The sequence below is a fragment of the Saccopteryx bilineata genome, chromosome 4 (assembly GCF_036850765.1).
Source record: "Saccopteryx bilineata isolate mSacBil1 chromosome 4, mSacBil1_pri_phased_curated, whole genome shotgun sequence".
Classification (NCBI taxonomy): domain Eukaryota; kingdom Metazoa; phylum Chordata; class Mammalia; order Chiroptera; family Emballonuridae; genus Saccopteryx; species Saccopteryx bilineata.
The window spans coordinates 116,836,115-116,848,221 of NC_089493.1; positions in this window are offsets into that span (position 1 = coordinate 116,836,115).

The window sequence follows — 12,107 nt, forward strand, 5'->3', positions numbered from 1 at the left end:
AAGGAAGAAGAAAATAAATAAAATGTAACACTTATGAGCAGTGTAGTTCAAGAAAAGGAAAGAGTAAGACAGGCGAGAATAAAAGGACCAAGGTGGAGGAAATAGAAATAATAATAATAAAGGCAAGAAGATGAAAGAAACAAAAAAAATAGTGGAACAAATTATAAAGTCTGTGGATTTTTCTTGTTTTTGAGAGGTTAACTTCTTCTTCCTTTTTCTTTCCTCTCCCTCTTCCTGGTCGGTGACTGTACCCCAGGCTCTGCCCCTGTGGCACACTTAGGTAGAAATTTGCAGTTGATGAGACTCTACGGCAATGTCATATATTTGACTTCAGTCTAGTTGGTAGTCAAGGCTTGTTAGCATTTGCAGGCTCCAACAATGAGAGAGTCCGTTTTCCTGGAGCCTCTCTCCTAGTCTCTCCTTCCTGAATTAGCAGCCTGATGATCCAGCTATGAGGCTGCTGCTGCCTCTGCCTGGGGAGTAAGAGGCTCAAAGAGCTGGCAAATCCCCACTCTATCCCCACTCAATGCAGGGTTCTGGGTAAGCTCTGGCAGTCAGAGCCGCCCAGAGAAGCTTGGGCATAGGGAAGTTTGCTTTGGTGCACTCCTTGCGAGCCGCTGGCAGCTGCTGCTTGTGACGCCGGTGGTTGCTTGCAAGTGGGCAGTTGCTCACGGCACGCACGTTTGCTCGTGTGGGCTGATTCATCATCACAGGTACACTCTTTCCTTGGCTTGAATGAAGGTCCATGCCACAGCCTAGCCTCCTCCACACCCTTAGCTCCTCCCAATTCTCAGTTCCAAGTGAAAGCAGCCTTTGCTCAGGTTAGTGAGGAAGGCAGAGTGTTTCTTTGTCTGACTTATTTCCTTCAGGTTTGATTATATATTTAGTCAATTTTTCGCTCGACCCTACCTTTGCCTTCAGTGTGTGAAACTTCCATACACTCCAAGTATAGATTTTTCTGTCTCTGGTTGATGAACTTGTTGAAATTTTGAGGAGATTTGTCGGTCGCACTCCTCACGACACCATTTCTCTGATGTCACCTGAAAGTAGACCTTTTCCCAGGTCAAAAGAAGTTCAACAACTTCAAAAGAGTTGTCCATGTGAACCCATTAATGGAAAAGCAGACCTTCAAAAGCACTGGTTGAATCATGCCAGCATGCAATCATGCACAAATAAGTAACTACTTATTGCAAGACACCTACTTAGTTTCCTAGTATGTATGAGCCTTTCTATTATACACAATGAACTAAAAGCTGCAAAGCACAAAAACATTTTTTATCTAGGTAACACCAGTGCCATCTGCAGGAAAACCTCAAGCAGCAGTTGTGACATTTTTTTTCCATGTATTTTTTATAGTCCCATCAGAAGGCTATTACCTGATGAAAAGCACTGCAGAGTTCACCTCCTATCAAAGACTTCCATCCATTCTCCTTAGTGAGTGAAGCAAATGCTGTTGAAATATTAGAAACCATAGCACAGTTGAACTAGAGAAATCCTAGTGTCCAAAAGTTCACTGAAATATGATCTAAGAAACAAACAAACCCTGGGAAATACATGGAAGCCCTTCCTTATGCCAGCCTGAAAAGCACTCATGATCTTGGCATGCAAATGAGTCTTCAGCAGAAGTTTCACTATAGCTTTATTAAGTTGAAATATCCAAAAGCAAGAGATTTTGTTGGGGACCGAAATAATAAACAGAATATTTTTGCAATCTGGACAGAGGCACTGGGCCCAAACCCCACCTCATTTGCCTAGTTAACAAAGAGCTACTCCTGATTCTCATTTGTCTCACCCATGTTCTCCAGAGGAGGCTGGAAGCTAGTTTCTTATTAAAGTAGATTTGGATGGTATGGTGGGGGTTGTCTTTGAGTTGCCTTGGAAACTTAATTGAATTTCTAATGGACCACATTTTATTTTATGAATAAAAGTGGATGTGCTTCTGGGAGCAGAGGGTGGGGGGTGTTACAGCTAAGGAACAGTAGAGACTGTTTGCCATGGTGTCCTCCTGAACCCATATATATATATCTTTATAGTCCTGTGTGTCATTTATTTCAATTCCATACCTTTTTCCATTTGGGACCCCGGAATATACTTGTGCCAGGACCCCAACAGGATTTGAGAAAATGCCATTTGTTTTATAACATTTTTTGTTTTTGTTTTTGTGACAGAGACAGAGAGAAGGTCAGATAAGGACAGACAGACAGGAGGGAGAGAGATAAGAAGTATCAACTCTTTGTTGTGGCTTCTTAGTTGTTCATTGATTGCTTTCCCATATGTACCTTGACTAGAAGGCTGCAGCAGACCGAGTGACCCCTTGCTCAAACCAGTGAGCTTGAGCTCAAGCCGGTGAGCCTTGCTCAAACCAGATGAGCCCATGCTCAAGCTGGCAACCTTGGGGTTTTGAACCTGGGTCCGCTGTGTCCCAGTTCAATGCTCTATGCACTGCGCCATTGTCTGGTCAGGCTATAACTGTTTTTTGGGGGTTTTTAAAGAACCTTTTATCATGTAAGTTTGCTCTAACTTAAATTTACATTTGCTTTCTGGTATGTATAACCAAGCATTTTAGCTTTCTTTCTGCCCTTTTTCCTTCTTTTATCCAAGTTTCAAGAACACAAACTGTGGTTTCTATATAACACTTGCTCCCCAAAATCCATTAACACTGGATATAACTACTTTTAATCCTAAGTAGTGTTTATATCAGATCACCTCTTGGCCTGCCTGTAATCCTGTGAAAATATAGTCATTTCCCCTGACACAGGGAATATACTTCAAGACCACACATGGGTGCATGCAATGGCAGGCGTTACCTAGCCCTATCTGTGCTATGTACTTTCCTACACGTATTATGTTTTTCCTATACATACCTATGATAAAGTTTAATTTATAAAGTAGGTGCAATAAGAGATTAACAACAATAATAAAATAGAATAATATACTATAATAAAAGTTATGAGAATCTGGTTTCTCTCTCTTTCTCTCTCTCTTTCTACCATTCTCTCTCTCTCTCCTCAAAATATCTTACTGTACACCTTCCATCTTGCAATGCTTTGGTAGAACCGTTCCATAAACAAGAAGCCTATCACTCAGGCTATCTGATCAGGTTGTCAGAACATAAACAGATGATTTTTGGTTTTGAGAGGACATGGGTTCTTTGATCTGTATGCTTTACCTGGCTTTATCCTATGTTCAGGCACATTGCCCCATAGTACCAGAGTTCATCTGAACTTCCATGTTTTATGCCCTGCTTCTTTATTGCACTTTTATGTGTTGGGCGGTTTCCTCCAGAAGAGTCTGGTTTTTTTGCAATTGAAGGTTTGCTTTAGATGGTATCCTTTCTCCTTAATCAACTTCATCTCTGTCAGAAATAGGCAGCAGTTTCTTTGTTGGCAGATGCAGCCTCTTCAGTAATTTTTGTGTTTTTCAGTGAATGATTTGGTGTCATTTATTTCATTAGATCCCATGCTGAAGTCGTTAATAAGTTCAACGCTTTCTGGAGAAATGCATTGCTGACAGAACATGTTTCTTATTCTTGTCTTCCATCCATGAATGTACGGGTAATGCTTTCCCCAGTTTAACTAAACACTTATCGCACACTATGGCTGTAACTTTTGCAGTTTCAAGTGTGATAGAAAATAAGTAGCATGAATTTCTTTTTCCTTCTTCACAATTTCACAAACAGAATATTTGTTCTAACCATAGATCTTAGCAACTTGAGCACACAATATTTTCTTTCCTTATTAACTCAGGAACTTTCACCTTTTCACTTAAAGGAAGCATTTCACAGCTTCTCTTTGGCATATCCAAATTGCCAGCCTCACTATTTTGGGGCACTATTTAGTAAAGGAAGGGTTATTTGAACACAAGCACTACAATCCCATCACAGTCAATCTGACAACGGAGATGTCACCAAATGACTAACAAGCAGGTATCCTATACAGCATGGATACATCCAGGAAGGGCTGGTTCACATCCCAAGCAGGACAGAGTGGGACAGTGTGAAATTTCATCATGTTACTCAGAACAGAGCACAATTTAAAACTTACAAATTGTTTATTTCTGGAATTTTTCACTTAATATTTGCAGACCATGATTGACTGTAGATAACTGAACTTGCAAAAAGCCATGAATAGGGGGTAACTAATATATATACTATAAATCACACAGCAAAAGTAATCATGATTCAATTCCATCTCCAATAATGTAACATTCTCTTATCCTTCCAAATAAGGAAGTCAGTATCTCAACTCTATAACTATAATTAACATGGAAAATATATTGGAATAAGAAAAGCACAATTACAAAGTGGATGGGTGTGGCCAGGGAAACTACTTAACCACTAAACATTTGGGCATAAGACTTCATAGGGTTACAAACCCTCTTCTTCATTCAGTTTCCAAAATAGCACTGTGAATAAACCAATATTCTCAAACAAAGGTAAACAAAAGGACCACAATCACTGTGTAAAACAAAATTAATAACACTGAAATAAGGAAAGCAAACATTCTGTCAGTGCGAGCACTAACATTTGAATGATCACAACAAGGTGAAAGTAGATTCACAGAGAAGAAAAATCTATTGAAGTAAAACCTGTTTCCAAAGGTAAACTTGACATTATCTTAGAAACCATAAATTACAATATTGACCTAATGATTTATTATGAATCATCCACATCATTCAACTTGCTTAAATAAATTAATTTTGCATGCTTTCTGTAAATTAAATAACAGTGTTAATTCTTAGCTACAGAACATTCTTTTTAGTTTGCAATTCTCCCCAAATACACTCACGATAGTCTTTACTTTGTTTTACAATGGATAAGTACAATTCTGATCTCAATCTGATGATGTCCTCAAACTGTGATCTACAAAAAGAAAAATTAGCCAATTTTAATGTAAGCAAACTTACCAAGTCCCAAACTGGGTGCAAGGTTAGCACAGTTTTTCACTTTCTCTTCTTCATATTTTTTGCCACTTTTCTTAAAAAAAAGGGGGGGGGTCTCTTGATGGGGCTCATATATCAGGAATGGCTACCACTGTGCATAGAATAGTAAACCATTTCTGAATGTTATTGAGAAATGCTGAAAGTTCTATTCTGCCCAACATGTCTTTCCCATCAGCCTGCCAGAAAATCTAACTGGAGAGCAGATGTCCAACAATTACCATGGAAAACTATTTTAAAGATCAGAAATGCTACTTACAATTACAGATGATAACATATGTAGCTATGAGCAGAGCCCTGAAAACCAACAAGATTGAACTGAAATGAACATCAAGCTTAAATGTATAAAATAGGATAATAACTATTGCCATGTAGGTATTATTGATAACTGCTAGAATAAACCTATGTTTTAGATGTAACAATAAAAAGAGTTATCCTATTTATTTTATTTTTAAAGTAAATTAATGAAGATAAAACTTTTGGTAGAAATTTGTGGGAATAAAGAAATAAAAACTATTATGGCCTGACCAGGCAGTGGCGCAGTGGATAGAGCGTCGGACTGGGATGCGGAGGACCCAGGTTCGAGACCCTGAGGTCTTCAGCCGGAGCACGGGCTCATCTGGTTTGAGCAAAGCTCACCAGCTTGGACCCAAGGTCGCTTGCTCAAGCAAGGGATTGCTTGCTCTGCTGAAGGCCCGCGGTCAAGGTACATATGAGAGGGCAGTCAATGAATAACTAAGGTGTTGCAGCAAAGGGGCTGGTGATTGATGCTTCTCATCTCTCTCTCCATTCCTGTCTGTCTGTCCCTATCTATTCTTTTCTCTGACTTTCTCTCTGTCTCTGTAAAAAAAAAAACTATTATGATAATACAATAAAATTTATGAGACAATTCTAGAATATGCTACCAGGACAGGTCATGATGAGGACCTTAATTAGTTCTTATCTCTTTCTTAGTTCAAACAAAGCATTTGACAGCTCTTCCTAATTTGGATACCAAGAAGGTCAAGAAACACTTGGGACTTCAGACCAAAAAAGAATTGGTTAGTGAAGCACAATAAGAATCTTAGGATTTGGAGGCCCTGTCATGTGGAGGCTTACAATAACCACCAAGGGAAAGGTTGAATTTGATATGAGTCTAAACTGTAGGAAGATAAAAATATAAAAGCACAGAGCAAATTTCATGATTCTATGGCATTTCATCCTGACAGGAAAAATAGGTCAAAAGGATTTAAGTCTCTACAAGATAGAATTCTGATTATTCAATCACAAATTATCTTCATTAGAAGAGAGTAAGGTAGGAAAATAAAGAAGCATGGTGGTCCAAGAAGTTCAGAAACTGGCTAAGACAATGGTATATTTTTTTACAGGCTACATGCCAAAATAATGAAAAGATTATGCCAAAAATAACATATGTAAATTGACCCTGGCTGAAGAGGATGAGTTGCAAAGCCCCATTCACTCCCACTACCAGGTGCCTGAAAAGGCTCTTGGAGCCTTGCTTGAAACCACAGTGCTAGATCAATGTCCAAGTTGATCTGCACATATAAAAAACCTTTCTTATTCCACTAGCTTCCTACCTTTCCAGCTCCATCTCTCACTCCCTGAGTACACTCACACGCACACACAAACACACACACATGAACATCGCCACATTGCCAATGCTGATTTCTGCCTTTATGCAAGCTGCACCATCTGCCAAGAAGTTATTCAAGACCTAGCTCCAATGTCATGCCCTCAGAAGAAGCTACCATTCCCTTGTCCTCCAGCTGTAGTTATTCACCTTGTCTTCTAGGCTTCTTGTGTTCTTTGAATGAACTGTGTTCTCCCATTGGAAGTTTAACTGGTTTGGCCACACACACACACACACACACACACACACACACACACACTATCTTCTTTCACAGACCCTTAGTCTATTGTGTTAGGCCTGCCTGACCAGGCCTTTATATTTCCTCAAGGCCAATGTATTTTTTAAGCTCTATTTCCTGTCCTTGTCACTGGACCTTGACTGCAGCTATCCTGAGACTCTCCAGTTCCAAATCTGGCACCATTCTTCTCAAACCTGAGATTAAAGGGAAAAGCACCTCAATAAGTCCCCTCCTCCTAAAAATTATTGTAACTGGCACTGGTTGGTTGACTTAGTTGACAGAGCTTGGGCCTGCTGTGCAGATGTCCCAGGTTTGATCCCCAGTTAGGGCACACATGAGAACCAACCATCTGCTTCTCTTTCCTTCCCTCTCCCCCTTCTCTCTTCCTCTCTCACAGCCAGTGGCTCCATTGGTTCGAACATCAGCCCCCAGGCTCTAAGGATAGCTTGGTTGGTCCAAGTATCAGCCCCAGACAGTGGTTACCAGGTAGGTCCTGGTGGGGTGCATGTGGGAGTTTGTCTCTTTATCTCTCCTCCTCTCACTTTAAAAACAAAAAATTGTTGCAACCTAATCATAGAACAGTGACTGCAAATGTCCTCTTGAATGACTAAGAGGGCTAAGCAAGTAATCCTTTATTAAACAAAGAAAATGAAAGCAAAATTAAACCCACAAATAAGTTTGCTTTTTGCAATGGAAGTACATGACTCCTGTTTGTCTCCCAACTCCAGGAAAGCTATCAAACAGATGAAAACAGACAAGTCCAGAAGTCTGAGTATATACATAAAGTCTTTCTTATATGTTCACTCATAAATGCTATCAGCAACACAATGGTGATAATAAGAGTATTTAATTTTGTCAAACACTTTGTAAATACTTAGGTATTTTCCCTTTATATACTTCCAAAGAAATAAATGTACATATATATTGAATAGTAAATTTATTGCATAATTTTCTAATAGTCAGTAATAACATAGTCAAAATCCAACCCATAATATGGAAAATGAAAAATACTTAATTCCAATGTAAAAAGGGAAAAATTAGGAATTTGATTTCTCTCTCCAGACCTCTTCAGCTTAAAAGATATACAAAATAGAAATTAAGTAACAATGTTTATTTATAATTCAAAATTTTCATAAAAGACAGCCAAGGGTATACATTTTATAACTACCACAATAGTTAGTGTTATTTTACCTTCATGTAAAATTTAGCAAATAATAAAATTCCTTTAAGCAGAAACTTTACAGCACACTGCATGATGTTAGTTACTACTAATGGTGATAAAATCTTACCGCTACTGCTAATGATTTTAAGCATTAACATGTCCAGGTCATTCTTCAAGTGAACCAACATGCCTCAATTGAGATCCTACCACAATAACTCTCCCAGAACTATAACTTATTTTGTGGTTCTTGGCTCCCCTCAATGTAACAAATGAAGCTGGTCATTTTAAGGATTTGCTTTCTTTTTTTATGAAACCATTAGGGTAATTATATACCATTTTAAGCAAATATAACTTAGATTTTTTGTTTTAAAAACAATACTGTATTCATTGTTATATGAAACCAATTTAGAGATTTAACAATAAAATCACTAAAGTTAATTTACAAAGTTATAGGAATAAAGTATGGTAATGTACCATTAAATGAAATTGAAAAATAATAAACAAAGTTCATTCTAATCAGTAATTTCCATTTCCTTTGTCATCAAAACTTTGACCAAAGCAATTAATAATGAACAAAATTAATTAACTGCATTATTTTTTTCTAGCACACATAGAAATGGCCAAAGGGCTGCAGCAGGGAAGAGAAGGATATGGAATCTGGAAACTTGAAACCAGACCATACTCAGTGATCCAGAGTTATTTACAAGTGGCACTAGAGTCTTCAATACCACTGAAGTTTTATAAAGCAGAACTCTGTTTAAAATATACTATAGCACAGAGAACTTTTTACCATAGAATGATAAAACTGAAAGAGTATGTACTTTGGAGGCAGATATATAAATTTCCACTGTGTGAACTTCATCAATTTACTCATGTCTCTCAACATCATATTTACAAACTGCACTCTACCTCCTAAGGGCTGGTGTGAGAATTGCACTAAATGAGAGAAGTACCTCAAATGGCATCTGCCAGCATTCAATAAATGATAAGTATTTATATAACTTTAAATAAAATATTTAAATAAGCCTTCCAATTCATTGTTATAACCTACATTGAATCATGCACACAATTAAAAAAATGTAAAACTATCTCATCTCTGTAATCTAAATTGTAGAACAAAAATGTCCATATAGACTAATGCATGCTGCTGTGTCTTCAGTAAGGATGGCTGGGATAACTTTATGACTACCTTCTTATTTCTTATAATTTTGCTAATTGAATCCTGTTATTTGAAAATTTGAACTTTTTTTTTTAAATAAAGCAGTTTCTGTTGAAATGGTCCTAGTTGTCTAGAATAACTAATTCTTTGTAACAGCCCAGTAACAGAAGGAAGGCTCTACCAAGCCCCTTGAACACTAGCCAGGGTGTTAGCAGGTAAGTGCTTCTTACAGGTCAAATGTTAATATAGGTGTTTTGGGTTTCTGCAAACTTTGCTCTCAATGAAAAAACAAGTCAGTGAATCTGAGAAGCCTTCAGGCCAACCATAATGAGTTTGAGATGAGTTTTCAGTTGTAATTTTAGGCCAGCTATTGCTTCTTTTTCAATTTGAACAAAAGCTTACCCCTGAGAGCACAGCTTTCCCTCTGTCTCAGGAGTGCTATCACAGAAAACTTCATGAAGTTGATTCTGACAGGATTTAAACATCACGCTGGGCTGTGGCATAGCTGCAGTGGGGGAGGGTCTCAGGTGAGAAGAGGACCAGTCAAAACTGTGTGTGAAAGAAGTCAGGCCGAAAAAACACAGTTGATTAATAATAAAGTATTGAATTTAAAGAAACAGTCGGAGATGACGTCAGAGTAATGGCAGAATAGGAAGTGATACCGATAAATCTCCCCCAAAACTAAACAAGATCTTCAACCAGAAACAGAAAAACCTATACTTGGAGCCTCCAGATGCTTCACAATACACCCGAAGGTATGGTCGAGTGAAAAATTGGCTAAATATATAACCAAATCCTGAAGGAAATAGGGAGTAAGAAATGCTCCGCCTTCCTCACTAACCTAAACAGGGCGGCTTTCTCTGGTAACTGTGAATATAGAAACTGAGGCGGGCAAAGGGGGTGAATACATCCAGGCCACGCACAAAAGGCCGAACCAGGCTGTGGCACGGAGATCCTAGCAGAGGAAAAACTGTTCCTGTGGCAAGCCGGGCAATACAAGCTAACACTCGCGCCAAACCCAAACAAAGAAAGACAAGCGGGGCAGCCATTTTACACGTTCTCCTGGTTGGTGCGCAGTTACTGGGCGAGAGATCTCTTCCTAAGCCCCAGAAGTGGGTGTCCGTGTTGCCCCACAGAGAGGCAGGGTCAGAGGCCTTTCTGTGGGCCGAAAGCAGAATCTCTGGGATGCCCCAGCGCCCTGGGAAAGCTGCGCATGGGAGGGAGCAAGAACTAATTCCAACGGTGGAAATTTTCCGTGCTGGTGAGGGTTTCACTCAGGGAAACGCGGCTGGCCTCATATCCTGGTGTGCGCGCGCAGATAGGTAGTGAGCGATTCCTCCGAGTGCCTCGGCAGGGCGCGCCCGTGTTACCACACAGAGGGGCAGAGTCAGGGGCCTTTGTGTGGGCAAAAGTGGAATCTCGGGCCGCCCCAGCGCCTTGCAAAAGCCGCGCACGGGGACGGAGCGAGAGCCAATTCCAGCACTGCAAATTTCCATGCGGTTGGGGGTTTCACTCAGAGCGTGAGACTGCTGGCCGGATATCCTGGTCTGCGCACACAGATAGTGAATGAGAGTTTCCTCCAAGCACCCCGGAAGTGGGTGCCCGCCTGTGTTACCGGACAGAGTGGCACAGCCAGAGGTCTTTGAGTGGGCGGAAAGCCCGCCTGATTATGCTAGCAGCTCTGACTGACTGAGCCTTACCCAGAGCCCTGTGCTGAGTGGAAATAGAGTGGGGAGTTGCCAGCTCTTTGAACCTCTTACTATCCAGGCAGAGGCAGCAACAACCCCATAGCTGGATTATCAAGCTACTAATTGAGGAAGGAAAGACTAGGAGAAAGGCTCCAGGAACACGGACTCTCTCACTGTCGGAGCCTATGAAAGCTAATGAGCCTTGACTCCCAACGAGACTAAAGCACAATACATGACATTGCCATAGAGACTTATCAACTGCAAACCTCTACCTGAGCGTGCGAAAGGGGCAGAACCTGGGGTACAGAGTCACCGACCATGAAGAGGGAGAGAAAAGAAAAAACAAGAAGATAACCTCTCAAAATCAAGAATAATCTGCAGACTTTATAACCTATCACATTTTATTATATTTGTTCGTTTGTTTCTCTTATCTTCATTCTTGATACTTTTTTTCCTCCTCCAATTTGGCCGATTAACTCTCTGCCGGTCTTACTCTCTCCTCTCCTTGAACTACACTACCCATAAGTGTTACATCTCCCATTATCTTTTTTCTCCTCTTCCTTTCTCTCTATGAGGGTTGCACTCCAAAACCCTTAACTCTCTCTCTCTCCTTTCTTTTTTCTTCTTTTACTGGTTCCCTCTTTTTTTCTCTCTCTCTCTTTCTTCTCTCCCTCTATATTAGTTTCTTCCTTTCTCCTTTACATCTCCTCTCATTCAAACCTCAATAACAAACAAATTATCTTATCTGAGACACAAACTTATGTTTGTGGCATTTTGGGGGTTTTTTACTTCACCTTTTTAACTCACTAGCAGTGCTCCCATCCCTGGCTCTCCATTTTATCTAGTTCTTGTTCCACTAAATACAATAGTATTTTTTTAATTTGTCCACCCATTTTTCTGTTCTCTTATTCCTCTCATCATAACTCTTAGACAACACCAACACCTAAAAGCAAATCATTTTATTCTTGACCCAAATTTTTTCCTTATTTGCTTTTTGTGGGTCCATACCGCCCCTCTTTTTTTTTTTTTCCTTTTTTGTTCTTTTTTTTTTTTGCCCCTTTATTACTTTTCCCCAATTCAGGACCTCCATCACAGGCATTGTTTGTTATAATTCACAGTACAACACAAGATTTTCTCAAGAAAAAGGGGAGAGGAGAGGAAAAAAGGAGGAGGGGAATAATTTCCTTTTTTAAAAAATTATTATTTTATTTTTCTTTATTTCATTATTAATTTTTTTTAAAAAAACAAATTTTTGATTTTTTATTTTTTTAACTTTTTATTCTTTATTAAAT